Below are 18,895 nucleotides of genomic sequence, written 5' to 3' on the forward strand. Positions count from 1 at the left end.
AAATCTGGTCATGTGTCTGTGAGCATGTATGTGTTTGTAAGCATGTGTGTATTTGTGGTGTGTGCATGTATGGATTTTGAAGGGGAGGAGAATAGCAAGATTAAAAATGCTAACTTGGCCCTAATTGGTTTGGCTCAGTGGATAGAGCATTGGCCTGTGGACTCAAGGGTCCCAGGTTCAATTCCAGTTGTGGGCACATCCCCAGTAGGGAGTGTGCAGGAGGCAGCTGGTCAATGTTTCTAACTCTTATCCCTTTCCCTTCCTCTCTGTAAAAAAATCAATAAACTATATATTTTAAAAAATGCTGACTTGGAAAAACTTTCTTGAAAATCTGAATCATGGTAATTAAATAATTAATTTATATTAATTAATTTTTCCAAGTAATAAACTTGCCTTTTGCTTGACCTGTAGTCCTTTGGGTTTTCATTAAAAAATGCAGTTTTATTGATGCCACATTTTCTATTTCTCTGCAATGATTTAAAAAATAGGGGTTCTATCCTGTCATGTAAACAGACGTTTTTGGACCAGACACGACATGCATTCATTAACAGCTCATTTATTCATGGCAATACGTTTTTGCATAAGCGAGTTTTCTAGATAACAAAAATTAAACCCACAAAATTTTATTTGAACCATTTTAATGGAAAAGTATCAACTTTTTTTTTTTTTTATTTCTCAAATAAACCATTCTGATGAGGATTCCAAGTGTGTTCCAGATAATTGTGAGAAGGAAATCCTGTTACCTAGTGAGCAGGAATTAGAGCGTACTGTACAATTTAAATTGCACTTTTGCATGACATTTTGTTATATGGAAAACACTAATGCTATAACTTTGAATGGCAGAAGATGTAAAGCTATATTCTGTGCTATCCCAATAATGCTCTATGGAGAGAGTATGTACAGCAAATGTAGATCAAATGATCTATGTTTTAAAATGATCCACATGTAGAACAAGCACCGGAAAGAAAAAGCACCTCGAATTGGTAACATAGCTATCTTTGATAAGAAATTAAAAGATTTTTAATTTTTCCTCATTCCTTTATTATTTTCAGATTTTTTACCATGAACACATAAAAAAAAAAAAAGACAGGTGTTTTAAATGTCAGTGGAGTGTTTAAGAATTGTATAATAGATATTTATTTATGCTCCAGTTACCTACTAAGTAATAAATACAAGTTTTAACATAATAGATGCTCAAAGGACATTCAGTCTTTTACTCATTTTTACATAAAAACATGTCCTCAAAAATTCTGAGGCCATTTCCATACACAGACTGCTCTTAAGCTATTTTACTTTTTTATAGCTTTCTTATGCAGACTACGATTTTTTTTTAAACTACCTACTTATTGGTCACAGAGGCTAAGAGGTCTACTAGAAGTTATCAGACAGGTGACTGGTCCCTCCTGCTGTATCTACATTGCACAAAGCAAAGTAAGGCCATGCTGTTTCCACTCAGGATTCAGTAGGAGGACATGCTACTTCAGCCCCAAATTTCTGCCAAAATCTGGTTTGCTGCTGAGTTGATCATGTGAATGGAGAACTAAGCAAAGATGCCAGTGCTCTCTGGAATAAATATATTTTCAATAACAGTTTCATCTCCCCTTCAGTTCTTGTGCTAATCAGAAGGCAGCAACAACAAAAAAAGAAATTATCTTGTCTAAAATACTTTATTGTGGTTTCTAGGATAGTGACATTTAATATCGTAAAGGAGTGGGTCAGCAATGGTAGTGTTGTCACTTCTCGATTATAGCTAGTTAAAACAAACTCCAATGGCTGTTGAAGCCCTGTTGCCATTGCACTTATAGTCTTCACACCTGGAGTCATGTGCCCCTGTGTATGGATTATTTATGAGTGGTCTCTGATGGTACACTATTTGGATATCCTTTTTAAATTAAATTCATTTGCATGACATTGATTAATAAAATTATATAGGTTTCAAGTGGACAATTTCATGATACATCATCTGTATATTGCATTGCATGCCCACCATCCAAAGTCAAATCTTCTTCCATTATCATATACTAGTAGCCCTGAACATGAATTTGTGCACCAGTAGCTCTCTGCGGGACCTGGCCACTCCACACCCACTGCCCAGAGGCTCTCCACAACCTAGAGGCCCATCCACGGCCAGGCACAGAATGCTTGCATTGTCATTGTGGCACCAACTCAAGCATTCTGCCAGGCCGTTCACACTCCCTGCTCTCAGCAGCAGCTGCCCTCCTGGGACTGGGGGACTCTAGCAGGGCTGAGAGGACTAGGCGCTGCCATCTTGTGGCTATGGGTGCCGCCATCTTTGTGACGGAGTGGCAGTTAGTTTGCATATTACCTTTTTATTAGATAGGATTTGATCCCCTTTACCCTTTACTACTCTCCATACCCCTTCCCTCTGGTAACCAACATACAGTTGCCTATATTTATAAGTTTTTATTTGTTTTTCTTATTTGGATACCTTTTCACAGATATCAAAATTCTTAACCTTTCTGTGCCTCAATTTACTCATCTACAAAATAAGACTAATTTTAGAAGCAATTTCATAAGGCCACTGACCAAATTAATGTATTCATGTATCATATAATTCATGTATCATGCTTAATGTGACACCTAGAACATATTAAGTTTTCACAAGATATGATTATCTTTTGCTTATGGTTAATAATTAAAATAACTGTGCATGTAAACATTTATAAATTCTTAATATGCCAAAACTTTTATGAGAAAAGAGTAATTTTGATTGGGCAGCTGACAGTTCAGAACAGGTGTTGGCAAACTGTGACCCTCAGGCTAAATTCAAATGCTGAGATGTAAACAAGCATACAGAATATTATTGGACCCTCAAACCAATCATTTAAATACCATCTATTGTGTTTTTGTGCTACAGTGGCAGAGTTGAGAAATTGCTTCAGAGACTGCATAGCCAGCAAAGTCTAAAATATTTACTATCTGGCCCATATTAGAACATGTTTGCCATCCCATCATCCAGATCACAAACAGAATACAAAGAGTCAGGGAAGGATAAATGAGAACTAAAGGAAATGCAATGCTTAGAGAAACACCAAAGGAAGAGACTGTCTGAGAATTACCCTGATTGGCTAATTAGCAAGCAAAACAGTAGAAACCATATAGATGCAAGTGATTACAGAAGTGAAATAATGTCCCAGAATCCACAGCAGTAGGTTTCTTTGAAGCCAAGGGGAAGGATACTATTGAAGGGAAATGGAAAGGATAAGAAAGAGCAAGTCAACATAAAGTTTCATATTATCAACCAAGGCTAACAAAGAAAGCCACCTGCATGCTGAATAACTCTGTATTCTAAAGCAATAATAAAATACAGAAAAGTAATCAGTAATGTGACAGGTAATTCTTTAAAATATTAGTATAGGTTTGCACATTTAAAAAATACTGACACCAACTATAAGACAAGTAGGGCAGAGAAACTAGAACCTAAATTAAATTCATTTGCATGACATTGATTAATAAAATTATATAGGTTTCAAGTGGACAATTTCATGATACATCATCTGTATATTGCATTGCATGCCCACCATCCAAAGTCAAATCTTCTTCCATTATCATATACTAGTATCACTGAACATGAATTTGTAGATGTAGCTGTCAACCTTTTGAAAAACATATGAAGATACACAAGAACATCAGACCCATCCAGAGATGATTGGAAGATGTTTTTCTGCCTGGGATTACACAGTCTTTGGAAAAATCAAGGCAATAGCAGCTTCCCAAGACAAAAAAAAAAAAAAAGTCATATAAAGCATCAGCCCAGAACTACTACTCTATTGAGGAGAAATCACCATTTCTATGCGATAATGTTGCCAAAGCTACAAAACCTCCCATCACTTCCCCTGTTATAGGGTTGGCTGTTGATATATGAAGGAACCAAATCCTGACATGTAAATAAGCATCGCTAATTGGTTTGAGTCTATAATGTTTAAGTCTGTATATTATATCAGTTATCCTCCCTAATAAAAGATTAACATGCAAACTAACCATCACTCTGCCACACCCACCAGCAACACCCACCAGCCAATCAGAGCAAGTATGCAAATCAACCCAACCAAGATGGCTACAGCCACAGAGAGCAGGAGGGAGGTTTGGCAATGGAAGAAGCCAAGCTCTTAGCCTGCCCTTGCTGGCCTAAGCTTCCACTCATGGCTACAAAGTTTCAATTATAGAAGGTAAACAAATCCAAACAGAAATGGCAGCAGCCACAGAGCGAGCAGGAGGCTTGGCTCGACTCTAGGCTACAAAATTTCAATTGTAGGAGGTAAATAAATCCCAGATACCAGGTCCTCTGCTTGGGTCACCAGGGGGCATGGTTGGCCTACAAACCATCACAGGCTTCTCGCTCAGGCTGCCCCACACCCCAAAGGAACCCGAACCCTTATCCGAGACACCCTTCAGGGCAAACCAGCTGGCCCCCACCCAAGCACCAGGCCTCTGTCCTATCTAATAAAGGAGTAATATGCAGATTCACCATCACTCTAACACACAAGATGGCTGCCCCCATGTGGTCAAAGATCCTGCCCCCATGTGGACACAAGGTGGCCACCACAAGATGGCCTGCATGGGATGGCAGTTGGGAGGGACCAGGCCTGCAAGAGAGGCAGTTGGAGGCTATCAATCCTGCAGGGGAGGGCAGTTAGGCATCTATCAGGCTGGCAGGGGAGTGGTTAGGGGAAATCAGGCTTGCAGGGGAGCAGTTAGGCATCTATCAGGCTGGCAGGGGAGTGGTTAGGGGGTGATCAGGCTGGCAGGCAGAAGCGGTTAGGGGCAATCAGGAAGGCAGGCAGGCGAGCACTTGGGAGCTAGCAGTCCTGGATTGTGAGAGGATGTCCCAGATTGGAGACTACTAGTAGTTAATGTAAAATCTTTATTCTTAAAATTAGAATAACTTCTCTTCTGCCTCAACTGGAGACAATAAGATAACAGTCAGGCTACTGAGTGGCTAGCTGACTGAACTGAAGGCCTGAGGCCTCCTGAGTTCTCATTCAAGCAGTCACACAGTGAGAACTTAAATTGGGGTGAAGCATGGAGGTGCACATTCAGATTCAGAGAGAGTTTGCTCCCTCCTATAGAACCTGAATTGCCCACAGGATGATCAAACATTTCCCTTCATTTGAACTATGTAGCCTGTTCACCCATCAATCTTTGGTAAAAAGACCAAGGAATGCAACTTACTCTTTAAATGAAGCTAATGGAATCCAAACAGCCATATTATTGGCTGTCTCCAGGGAAGAAAATTTTCCCCATGTATTATGTTCCTATTTTGGAACCAATGACTACCTACTGAGACATTAAGTTCATTAGATTTATTCTGCACTGACACTCTGAATTGAGCAATTTCTTCATTGATGCTGCTTTCATGGCTCCATCATCATTACAAGGCACATGGGAGAGAGACTTGGGAACAGTATATGGAAGCTCCTCCCTGTCGCACATATGCTTGGATACATCAAAAGCAGTGAGGGATGCAAGGTTAAAATTAACTCAGTTTAGACTAAAACATCATTTCTATTGGACTCAGAACAAGGTGCATGAACTAAGGGTTCCCGAACCATGTTGTTGCTTTTTTTATTCTGGGAGAAAATAACAATAATGTACCTAATAATTATTAAACTCTGGATATTTTAACAGTTTGAAGAAATGTGAGTTTCAGCCCACAAAAGATTATGGGAGGAAACAAAAACTGAAAGGAAAGTCACAAAAATGTTAAGCTCTGTTGTGTCTGAGTGGAGAGAATACTGATTTTTCTCCTCTATTTTTCTTTATTTCAGTTTTACTAATAATTACATGTATTCTAATATAGTGGAGAAAATATATAATAAACTACATTATACTAGTTTACCTTATATCTTTCAGCATATTTGGGGGGAAATGACAGAAAAAGAAAATTAGCTTATTTCCTGCTATCACAGATGGATGTCTGGGAACTACATTTAAAAAATGATTTTGATAAATGAGAGTAGGCAAATAATAACATTTTTCTGGCATTTAAGCCTCATATACATGAATAAAAAAGACACAGTTCTACCTTAATGAAATATATTGCCAAAAATTCATTCATTTTTATTTGTCATGTGGATAAATAAGTGTTATTTTCCCAACTCCCACCTTTGTCTACTTCTGTTTCCTTCCTGCCATTTTCCTTTCGGATTCTCCTTTCTCCCCATCTCCACCTTTATTGTTCAGATCAGACAATGAGCACATTGTTCAACTACATAAAATAAAGGTGTTTGTCTTTTGAGATAACAGACTTCCCATTTTGCACGTTTATTTTCCATCTTGCTTTCTACTCATAAATTACATATGTGTGAATTGTTCTATGTTGCTATTAAAATGAGGTAGGTATTATTCTAACTCAAGAAACAGGTAGTACCTACATGTATTTGCAATTAATAAGAATTTCTTGATATGCCTACATTACAAGCCAACATTTAAAACTGCATTTCTCAGCACATATACACTAAAATGTGTATTTTAGGCCATTATAAGTACTATCAGTACAAAAACTGCTCATGTCTAAAAACAATTTGTACTTTTGCATTTGCAATTTTCTCGGCCTATTATAAACAAATGCACATTTTATAGAGCACATTTAAATGCATTATTTCCGTGCTTAAAAATGTACTCTTTAAAAAAGAGCATTAAGAGAAATGTTAATGTAGCCATTTTACTAATTTCACGCGGGCAAAGGGTGAATCAGTTGAAGGTTGGGAATTCAAATAGAGTACCCTGGCTGTGTTGACAGGACATGTGATCCTGTACGTTCAGAACAGCAGTGAATCAATCAGGCTGAGCCTGACACTGCCTGTGACAAATCCTACCCGGCCCAGACCTGCTGCCGTAGATAGTGCAGCACGCTTCCCAGTCAGGGCAGTCTGTGTGCGGGCTCTGCCCCGGATCCCTGCGGTCTTGGGGTGTTCCTTATTTATACTGAGGCTGACTTCCTTCCTCTGAAAGTGAGTATGGAGGGGAAAGCATCCATTTCATAAGGAGTCTGTAAATGAAAATGCACATGGCCCTGTCACACCAGTGGTCTGTCATTAGTGTTCAACCGCGGGCATTTGCCACAGTTTTGCTTTTGTCTTTGCCCGCCATCCCTCCGTGACCAGTCGTTTATCCTACAAAGCAGAACCCAGGTTCCTTGGACCAGAACTGGTTCCAGTGGCTTAAGCACAATGCCAATTTCCCTCATTTTCCTTAGCCCGTCTCTAGTCCGGCAACATGCGGTAATCCAGCTCCCACTGTGTGCACAGGGGCATGATAAACAGTCTCCTTGGAGGAAATAAACAGATTGTGGTACCAAACAAACACAAAATGCCCTTTAAACATAAGAACGCTAATGCTAAAATTCTCCCAGTACACACTGGGTTCCTGATTCCTACCCTCCACTGCTTTTCCGTCTACAAATTTCCAATTTGGTCTCTTCCATTATATATATATAGATAGATAGATAGATAGATAGATAGATAGATTTTTAGAGAGAGAAGACAGGAGAGGGAGAGAGAGAGAGAAAGATCAAGGTCCACGTGATCTATAATATCAATTGGCTGCCTCCAGCATGACCCCTACTGGGGTCAAGCCTGTAACCTGGGCATGTGCCAAGCTGGGGAATCGAACCCTCAACCTTTTGGTGCACTGTACAATGCCCAACCAACTGAGCCACACCAGCTGGGGCTCTATTGGGAATATTTCATCAGCTTGCTTGAAAGTTTAGTTTAAAATAACAAAACAAACAAACATGTACAATCTGCCAGGCATTAAAAAGTAATAAAATATGGTTCATTCAGTATTTTCTATTTTAACTCCCTAGAAATAGCATAACTTGGCCATAATATTATTACATGGATTTGTTCTTATCCCAACTGGACTCTCTCCCACAGACATAGCACCCTGGAGGGTGTAAGACCCATCCTACAGTTAGTGGAATGAACTAGAAAGAGCCAGAACCCAAGGTGAGCAGAGGGAGCCTCCGGGGACCCCTCCCCGGAGCTGCCCCCACCAGTGCTGAGCAGAGGGGCTGCTGCTGCCGTGAGTACCATCTCTGATGGAAACCTCACTCCTGTCCCTGGGCCTGGGTCCGTGGGTGAGGAAGCTGCACAGTGCTCCTTCCAAGGGAGGGATCCTGGCTTCCTCACTCTGGCCAGTGCCTCAGGGATGGAGGCTTGTGCCTAGATCCCCTCTGCGGAGTTACACGCTTTCTGCGCACCCTCTCCCTGACCCGGTCCACTTGCCTGGGCTTCTCAGCAGACCCCCTCCCTGGTCCCCGCCACGCTGGCACACACTAGTGAACTGTCTAGGCTGTCACCCACTTTTTGCCACTCTATCCTCTGGACACCCATTGCTCTAACTGGCTTCATCTCTTTTGTTACCTGCGTATGAGTGTCACTCAATCACCTTCTCCCCATTGGTCACTGTATCCCCCCTTCCCAGTCCTCAGCATCGCTTAGCCTCTTCCCCCTGCCTTCTGCCTCCTGCCTCCTCCTGACCTGGAGGGTGTAAGAAGGCGCAGGCAGTGGTGGTTTCTGAGCCCAGGAGAGCCGCTGTCAAGGAATAGGTCTTACGACTTTCCGTGTAAAGGCTTCCAATCCTATGGATTATTTTCCCCTCCATTAATTTGTTTCTGAATCTGTAAATGCCATCTGGATTCTTTAGGAGTTTTTCGCAATCAGGGTTTGTTGTTTGAAAAATACCCGACTTGCCTTATTGCTGGCTGCTGCGAGAAAGGATGCTCTTTGTTCCCGGCGCCACCTCAGAGGCACCGCTCACTGATGCGCCAAGAGCGGGGTTTTTGACAATGAGGGGATCAGGAATGTGGCCTTGAAACAGACCCAGATCAAACGGAACACGGATGGCATGAAGGCCGCTAGAGACGGCAGATCCAGGGACGTATTCATGCGCCTCCAATACAAATCATGTGTATCTCTGCCTGGATTTGTAAGTGAGCCGCCTCTCTCCTCTACCTTCCCATGAGCACGGGAGCTGGGGCCTCAGCAGGGGTAAATGAGCTCCCTGCAGGTTTAGGAAGCTGTTCCCTGATCCAAATCTGGGTGCTTGAGCAGCTCTGATAATGAAATGAAATGAAATGAATTTTCGACTGCTATAGAAATGCTGCTCAGCCAGGCCCTTCCCGGCTCCTCCACTGGTGCTCACACTGAAAATGAGCCCATCACAGATGTTCCAGCCCTTAAAAGTCTTCCTCTCGTTTTCCTTGACAATGCTCGCTCTCTGGCTGGGTCCTTGGCCAGGTTACCCACCTCTGAGCAGCAGAAAGGGCACCTGCCCTGCCTCCTGGCTTTCCTCAAAGCCATCTCCTCTCCCCAAAAGCATTTTATGCCCAATCGCCCTCTCAGAGGCCGGGCGAGGGAGGCGGGGCCAGGACCAGCCAGCTGCCACCTGCTTACACACACAGAGCGCTCTCAGGTCCAAACTATTTTAGGAATGTGCCGATTAGAAAGATTTATTTACTTATGCATTCACATTCCTGGTTCTTTCCAAGTCCCTGAGATTTGAACACATAAGAATATTAAATTTCTATGACTAAAAATGATCAGAAGAATGCCAAGCATCAAACTGAGGAAAATATTTACGGTAAATGACAGACAAAGGTTTATTATTCTTTTATAGAAATAGGTCTTACCAACCAGTAAGAACACATAAAAGTCCCCACTCTCTCCCCCCACCAGAACTACCTAAAGGGCAGGATTAGGAAATTTGCAAAAGATTATTGCCTAAAAATTAAAGAGGTACCAATTTTTATTTTTTAAATAAAATATTTAGTGCCTGTAGGCTTTAAAATGATGAGTGGTCTTCAGCACTTTAAGTGGAAATGTAATTGGTTTCCTTGTGTTAGAAGTCAGTGTAGTTGATTCAATTGGTGGAAAATAATAGGATAAAATTTTTATCATGTTAAACATTTCTGGCTCTTAAAAACTCAGATTTACTCATAAGATATATAATATCAATCAATAAATTTGTAAGAAAAAAAACTAGAAAATAAAAGGTGAAAAGAGTATTAGTTATTGGATAATTATGGACTTTTAGGTGCCTTACTTTTTTCTTTTTTCATTTTGCTTCCTTATATTTTCCACAATTTCTAAAATAATCAATAATAAGTAATTATTATTCTATTAGAGAAAAATATTATAAATCATTATGTACATGTACTAAATGTATCTACCTACAATAGTGCTCTTGCTAAGAAGTACTAATATCTAATTCTTTGAACAGTTTTACAACCCTCTTATATTTAAACACAGTGCATAAGCAAGGAAGACCTTCCTAGCAGAGGAAAGTTAAGTGTGAGTTATAGAGAGCGAGAGCCACGAGTGGCCTATCGGCCTCATCCTATATAATAAAACCTTAATATGTTAAGTGTTGGGTCATCCATTCAACCAATCAAAGCATAATATGTTAATGATATGCTAAGTCCACTCAACCACTTGCTATGACGTGCACTGACCATCAGAAGGCAGACAGTCAACTAGTCGCTATGATGTGCACTGAGCACCAGGGAGCAGAGACTCTGACCAGTAGGTTAGCTTGCTGCTGGAGACTGGCCAATCCCAACTAAGTGAGATGAGCCAGATATGCCCTGGAGCCCTCCCACAGTCCCTCCCTGGCTGACCAACCTCCCAAGTAACTACCGGGCCCTGATTGTGCACTGGTGGGGTCCCTCGGTCTGGCTTGTGCTCTCTCAAAATCCAGGATCCCTCGGGGGATATTGGAGAGCTGGTTTTAGCCAGATCCTGCAGGCCAGGCTGAGGGACCTACTGGTGACACCAGACTTTTAGTTACTCTATAATTATATGTGATGTTATAAATCCTACTTTTCAGTTTTTTGTTTAAAGAAATCACTAGCACATCTCATTATATAGGACACGGTCAGTCCACTTTTTTGGAAAGTGAATTGAATTTTGAAACGTGGCTTTTGTTTTAGTTTTTGGCCGAGTTTAGTGGTGTCCTGGGAACAGGTTGTATTTACTTGCAGGGTTCAAGTGCAGTCTGAGTGGGGACCTTGCTTATGCCTGAATTAAACCCCATGATCTAGAGTGGATTGCATAACTCCAAGATTGAGGAGGTACCTGGCCCAGGTGAGGTGGCCTGGCAGGAAGCATACTAATGCAGAAAGCTCCTATGTATATAAGAATGGACTGAGAGAGAGCCCACTGTGTTTCCATATGTCTGATAGGACCTTCACTCATCCACACAGGCAGCCACTGCTGCAGCTTTGGCGACCCACAAATGATACACACTGTCAATCTTGGAAAAAGTAGCTATCTTTTCCCATGCATCTACACTGCAGTAAAGTTCTTTATCACTTTGCAATTATAATTAAATGCCTGCGCTGGTTTTGATATTGCTGCAAATCTCTGATTTTCATATATCAACATAGTGGCCATTCAGTTTTGTGTGCATCTTATGTGTGTGTATACATATATATGTGGTGAAATATTTTCTAAACATTATTTTTGTTAATCCTTAAGACAATCTGAATTTATAACTATCCAATTACATAAAAAGAGGAAACTAAGTCTTACAAGGGATTAAATAATTGTGCACTACCACAGAGCTACAAAAGGCAAGGTTAGGTACAGAAGCCTCGGACACAGGCAGACTGGGTCCGAATTTCAGTTCCCCTAAGAACTAGCTATCTGATATTAAGAATTTTAGCTAACACATCCTCCCCTCCCCTCCCCTCTCCTTCCCTCCTCTCCTCTCCTCTCCTCTCCTCTCCTCTCCTCTCCTCTCCTCTCCTCTCCTCTCCTCTCCTCTCCTCCCCTCCCCTCTCCTTCCCTCTTCTCCTCTCCTCTCCTCTCCTCTCCTCTCCTCTCCTCTCCTCTCCTCTTCTCTCCTCTCTCCTCCTCTCCTCTCCTCTCCTCTTCTCTCCTCTTCTCTTCTCTTTTATCTTTTCCTCTCTTTTTCTCTTCTTTGTTCTCTCTCTTTCCCTCTCTCTCCCCTTGGCCTCTCTCTGCAGAAATATAGTTGAATTCTTTACATGGTAATAGCTTATGAGACAAAGGTGGATCTGCCAGATCTCATAAGGACTCAGAACTAGAGAACTAACTTCTGCCATAATCTATTGGTCAACACAAACTGCAATACCAGCCCAGAATCCAGGAGAGACAAAACAGTCTATCTCTTGACTGGAGAGGGGGCATGCACATGGAGGAATGGGCAGGATGGTGGGCTATCTTTGCAGGCCTGCCACAGGCCTCTGGCTACTTGTCCCCAGATTGCTGGGAGGAGAAACATCCCAGTGAGTCTTCCTGTTAGAGAGAGACTATGCACAGACATACAGATATCCTTCGGGGACTCTTGAAGACATATCTGTACTATATTTAGACATGTTTTTGACTTGTTTTCTTAAACATTTTTTAAATTGAAGTAAAAATTTGGCCTCTCGGGGGGAGGGGGTGTTTACGGGCCCTCACATGGAGTAAAGTGATTTAGAGAACCCAGCCTTCTAATGCCTGGAGCTTGCTCACGAGCAGGCCTCGTGGGGAGTTAGAGATGGGGTGGAAAACCAGCGCGTGGCTAAGACTCCTGCTTACTACACTCATATGCTCCCTTTCACTTCTGTTCATGAATCCATTCATTCAACCAGTCCTCATTAATCACCTGCTCTCTGGCAGGGGCTCTTCCAGATGCTGGGGATAGAGTGACAAACTGAAGTCCCTGAACTCCCAGGACGATGTCCCACCTTCTGGAAACGCAGACTTTGCTACAGACTCTTCCCAATGAGCATCCTCTCCATTCAAGATGCACGTGTTCGTGATTCCCAGCATAGAGGGGGACGTAATTAGGGTGATTGTCTTGTGTCATCAACTAAATGGTAAGCTACTTAAGGTAAAAGACTTATTTTTATCACTTGGTAGTTTTCTCAAAAAATATATTCTTTATTGATTTTCAGAGAGGAAGAGACATGGAGAAAGAAATAGAAACATCAATAATGAGAGACAATCATCTATTAGCTGACTCCTGCACATCCCCTACTGGGGAGAAAGCCCGAAACCTGGGCATGTGCCCTGACAGGGAATCAAATAGTAAACTCCTGGTTCATAGGCTGATGCTCAACCATTGAGCCACCCCAGCTGGGCGGTCACTTATAGTTTTATAATGAAGTCCTGTCAGCCAGCTAGTTCCTTGGCCAAAGGGGAGAAATTGTAAATGTTGCCCAAAACTCTCTTCCCGGCAGCCTCTATTTCACTTTCATCTAGCACATGCCCTTCAAGGCAGGTCGGAAACCTGGAGCAGGTCCCTTACATTCCTAGTAAGTACATTTCACTCTCTGCTGTCTCTCTGGATTACATGTCCTACACAAGGTAGATTTATTTACATTATTCCTGGTTGAAATTTAGTTTGGACAAACCCTTCCTTTTGGTAGATTCCTGCAAATTTCCTTGTGCCTCATGCCATTCCTCTAAGGTAGTTTCAGCACAGAGCTTTCTTTGTTCCCAAGAATTCCTCAAGCTTCTCACCGCAGCTGCACACAACCTATGCCGGAATGTGTCTGTCACTCTCCCAGGAAGGGAGGTACATGCCTGAGTTCCAAAGCCCTGTGGCACAACCTATGTGTAAAGAAAAGCTTATGTCAAGAATATGTGAGTTCCCTCATGCCATGACAGTGGTAAGCCTGAACCAGAAAAAGCATTAAGCAATGAAAAAGAATCCACTTGCTTTGAGCAGGCAAAGTACGGCAACTCGGTGTATGAAAGTGTACTGTTCAACATTGATTGACTATTAGCATACTATAATTTAACCTCATATTGCAAAGATTCTTCATCTAGTTGATTTAGAAAAATCTGTAGGCAATTATGGTTTAATATCAAGCAATTTACAGCACGCGGGGATCCCAAAGCCTCTTACAAACTAGTAAACAGCCAGCATCCCAAACTCAGCAGCATGAACAGAAGCACAGAGAGGGGAAGTGGCTTGACAAAGGCCCTGCAGCCAGTCACAGGGGACAGAGAGGCTTTAAGAGGCTGGGAGTCAATGAAACTCATGCTGGAAGCACCTTTGTACCTAAATCCCTTGCCAACAGCCATCCCACCAACACTGCTGTCCTCTGCTCTCTTGCATTCCCATGTCACCCATTCATCAGATTCTTCTCCACGGTCCATTAACCTTCAGTGTTGAGCATCGCCGTGAATGTGTGGGTACAGTGGGATTTGAACACCTGCACGGGAATCATGGGCCCAAGAAAACTGACAGAAACCAATTATTCCCTAAGAAACAGATTATTCTAATTAGCACATAGGTCTCTGTTGTTCACTTGGGCCCAAATGATTCTTCGTTCTTCTCTATTACTGTTGCCGTCAGTACGTCTCTTCTGTAATTAGTCCCAAGTTAGAGAAACAAACCCAGTGCAGGTAAAAATTTAAAATAACTTTCAATGCACAGAAACGAAGGAAAGAGGTTTCTGTTACCTTTCAGAGAAAATGAAAAAGTCCTGCAAGACAGATACATCTTTAGAGGGTGTGTGGGGGCTATAGGACCTACAGTATCTTTTGTGGGACACGGGCAAAATTTAAAATTGACAAGACAGACAATTATAGAACTGGATGCTCTGTATAATATTTCTTTTAGGGAGAGGGCAAAAATAGCTATATGTAACTTTTCCACCATTCTGAACAAAGGAGGATTTTTCATTGGATACCAGTTCTGGTTGCTACGAGGAGCCATTTGGAGTTGTAGGAGGCATGGCACTTTTCTGTACAGAGCGCTCCCATATCTTTTGCAGACTAAGCTTATTTGTTAAATACCGGGGCCTCCTAAGATTGAGCTTGGAGATCCTCTCAAGTGATTCCTTCTGATTTTCCTGTTTGCCAGGTGCCAGTTCCTTTTGCCATGAATCTGATTGTATAACCTAAATAAAGACAAGCCTTCTGAGTCCACATGACTGGCAGGTGAAATTGCTCTCCATCCCCACTGTTCTCCATGAAGCTTCCTTTGAATACTCAGGCCAACCAATGTGATCTAATGCAGCGCAATAAAATTAGGTGGTAAGTTTCCAGGGTGAGCAAAGAAATGAGAAATAAATTTAAATAGTCTCACCCACCAGGAGCACGCAAGATCCTTCTTCTCTAAATAGCCACTGTCCAAAATATCTGTGCCAAGCATGTGGTCTTCATTTTTATGTAACTTTTCAAGGGAGGCTGTCTTATTTCTCCAATTATGCTGTCAATTCTGAAAGGCTAGAAGTGTTCCCTTTGTGTTTTCCAAAGCACCAAGTGTACTTCAATGCGTATAGTAATCGCTGCGGGGGGCTGTTTCTCTGTTTTCCATGTCCATCTCCATCACAGAAAAGGAAACAGTCAGGTTCCTGAGTGGAGGAGCTGGAGATTAAGAAATTAAAGAAAGAAAGAGACCAAGAGGCAGAAATAGATTCATCAAGCTGGGCGCTAGGTGGGCACCATCCTCTCTGATGGAGAGGCAGTGAGCGGCTGAGCTATGCAGCAGGTTTATTTTATAGGGTCAAAGGAGCTTATTTGCATTCTTAACTAGGCCCTGGCATTACTGGATTTACATATCTAGACCGGCCCCTGCTGACACCTGGACAAAGGTAAGTCAGAAACTGAATAACACCCCCAGCCCTCTTGGGGGGGTGTAACCGGGACACAGACTCCGCCAGTGCCTCAGGCTCAGCTGACAATTTAAAAGATGTCCATGTGCCTTCTCAGGCGGCCCTCTACAAATCGCTACCCTCTAGATATTTGTAGTCATTCAATCAATAAAAGAGTATTAATTACATTTTTACAGAAAATGTTATGTTAGGCTCCTGTCCCTTCATTCTAGAACTTCATCTTCAGGGTTCCCATCCGAAGGAGTAAATGTGTATTGACACAAGGTCTAAGTTTTATAAGCATAGACCGGAGATTGGAAGTTATCACTGTATCATAGATATTAAATTAGCTTGGAATTTCATAACATTTTCTACTTGTCATTCCATCTCACTAAAATTATATGGAATCTTTATACAATTGACATAACAAGGCTACAGTCAAATAATATACCGGAATCACAGGTATTTGATAATATAAAAATCACCACTGATATATTAAGGCTTGATTAGGACTCTTGTTTTCAAAAGTATTATGTAGGATAGTAATTTACCCATAGTAGATGTAAGATTAGATGGGAAACCTGATGTAGTGGGATTTCTCAGAGCCTTCACTTAATGAGAGGGCGCTGTGAATCTTGGTGAGAAACATAATGTCTGTAACGTTTCCCAAATGCACTTGAAAATGGGACTCACGTTTTGAAAATACTTTGTAGGATTGGGGTTCCAACAGCACATAAATTGCCTAATCTATGATATTAGGATTATGCAGAACATGGCTCAAATGCTTTGGCAATCTGAGATCTTCGGAAATCTACTTATAGAAGTAGAAATTTGCAGTAACTTTCAGCTCCACATTGATTAAAAAAACACACACACATTATTACAAACTAATATGTGACTTTGCTCTTCTCTAAACACACTCTTGAACCATCCCTCTGATCTGATTCTACATGGCAGTGCATGAACAGCATGCTTTTTTGCATCTGTATTTCCAGAGAATATAGCCATGGTTGCCTAAATCTATCATTCTTAAGATGACCAAGGATTAATTAGAATAATTCCCCTTCATACAAGAAAACACATTTGGACACAAAGATCCTGGCCTTATGTACCATGCTCAAGCACATTATATTGCAAACTAAGTGGTAACAGCAAATGTAGAGAAAGTCCTGATGGCCTCCCCAGGGGGGAGTGCTTTGCTTTTATACTTTATGTGGCTTTTGTAATCACCTTGATCTTCATCATGCCCAAATCCCCATTTCTGTTGAGGAATTAACATCAAAGCAAAATATCTGACAGGATTCTTGCTTCTAACAAATTTCTTAATTAAACCCAAGAGTTCCTTTTCTTTATCGAATGGAAGATTTATGTGCACACCCAAAAGGTACCATATGCCCCTGAGCCTGGGAGTCCTGAAAACCACTGCCCTGATCCTTGTTGTTTTAAACTCTGAATATATCCACACCTGAAATAACTACAAAGGCTCACTCCCCAGGCTGCTCACCCATCAGGCAACACCTGGTCTCAACGTCACTAATTGATCACACGCACTCTGCACATGGAAAGGTGCACATTGCTATACAGTTTGCTAATGTCTTCCAGAACTCGGCTCTAAGAATGTCATGAATCACGGTGAGAATGTGTCTGAGTTGTAATTGTTATTTATTTTTAATATGGGCTCTTCAGAGAGAAAGGTTTTAAGATCGTTGCCGCTCAACGCATGGCCCTCAAACCACCAGCAGCAGCAACATCTTGTGCGATGTTGCTAGCAATTAAAAACAAAAGATCTAGCCAAACCAACTGAATCCAAATCTCCAGGTCTACAAGATCCTCAATGATTCTTGCTCATCAAAGTTTAAAAGAAACTGAAATCTTGGAGACCTTTGGTCAAATTTCCTGTTTTTTAGACTTGAAGCCCACTTGCACTCCTTGTACAACTAAGGATGTCACTCCTCTCTCACAGAAATAGAATACAAATAATTAACAAATCATGGTAATGTATTAAGTGATAGCAAAGAAATGGAGCATTTTCCAAAAGATAAATATTGGATGTTGCATTAATGGTTGCAAAGTTCCTTTAAGATATCATTCCTATCCAAAATTATGCCTATTTACTTTGATGTTGCTGCTAACTTACAGAGGGACCTATTGACCTCAAACCATATAAAGTAATTACAGTCCTAGACCAGTTGACATACCAGACCATGTAAGTTAATGACTTTATGACTGGGTTTCACAAAGGTCCATCATTTCTGCTTTAGGGGATAATAAGAAGGGTAGTAAAAACACCCCCTTTTAAAGCAACTTGCCTTGTACCTGCTTCCCCATCAAAGGACTTGCATCATTGGAAAAAGATCATTTTAAGCCAGGCACTTGGACCAGTGTGGATAGTATCCAAGTGATGTTTAACACTCTAGAGATAGAGAATAATGGCAGAGTAGAAATGCACTTTGGCCTCCACCTCTTGGTGTGATACTTGCTTTGCTGGTTATTATTAAAAGCCCCAAATTAAGTCTATCCCAGAGAAGAGAGTCATCCACTGCTTTAAAAAAGTGAAGAGCTACAGAGGACAAAGTATAACTCTCAAGAAAAGGTTTCAATTTTTAACAAACTTCAGATTTTGTCTATTCAGTTTTATTTGATTTCCTTCGAATTAGATACGTTAGAAGGCCCACACACTTTTACCCCTGGGGTGTTGCCATTGTCAGAAGCACATTTTTCTAACTCATCTTTGAAAACTGCCCTCAAAGTCATTTCATGAGCATCACAGGAAAATGTCTCATCACTGGTTATTTTTTTATTTTAAATGTTGTTTTCCAACCAGATCTTCTTCCTTATCTCCAAAAGTTAGCTCCCAGCGATCTTGAAGATTTTTTTCTAAAATTAAGAAACCAACTCTAAAATACATCTCACACCATTTGATTATTTAAAAGCTTGTTTCCCAGCTTTGTGGTTCCAGTAAGGAATTCCAAAGTGGTTTTGGCCAATAAGGAAATGATGACAGCACCAACTCTCTCAGTCTCTCTCTGTGGAGATAGAAAATGCACAGATGAAGATAAAATACTTAAGTCTCTGTAGAAATGCTGGTATGTTTGGGCAAAGATCATTCACTCCAGTCTATAGGCATGCCTCATCGTGTATAGTAGCCTTTGATTGTGTATGTGTGAATCATGTGTCTGGTGAACTCGAAAGATTTCTCCATTTCTCAAAAATCTTTACCTCCAACCCCTATGCCCTAATTCCCTATAAACTGAGCCAAAACTAGAGGCTGTGAGATTGTGAGATTTCCCAAAGTAGTCCATTCTATGAATAAGG

Source organism: Pipistrellus hanaki (assembly GCF_964339955.1).
Source record: "Pipistrellus hanaki genome assembly, chromosome: 6".
Taxonomy (NCBI): domain Eukaryota; kingdom Metazoa; phylum Chordata; class Mammalia; order Chiroptera; family Vespertilionidae; genus Pipistrellus; species Pipistrellus hanaki.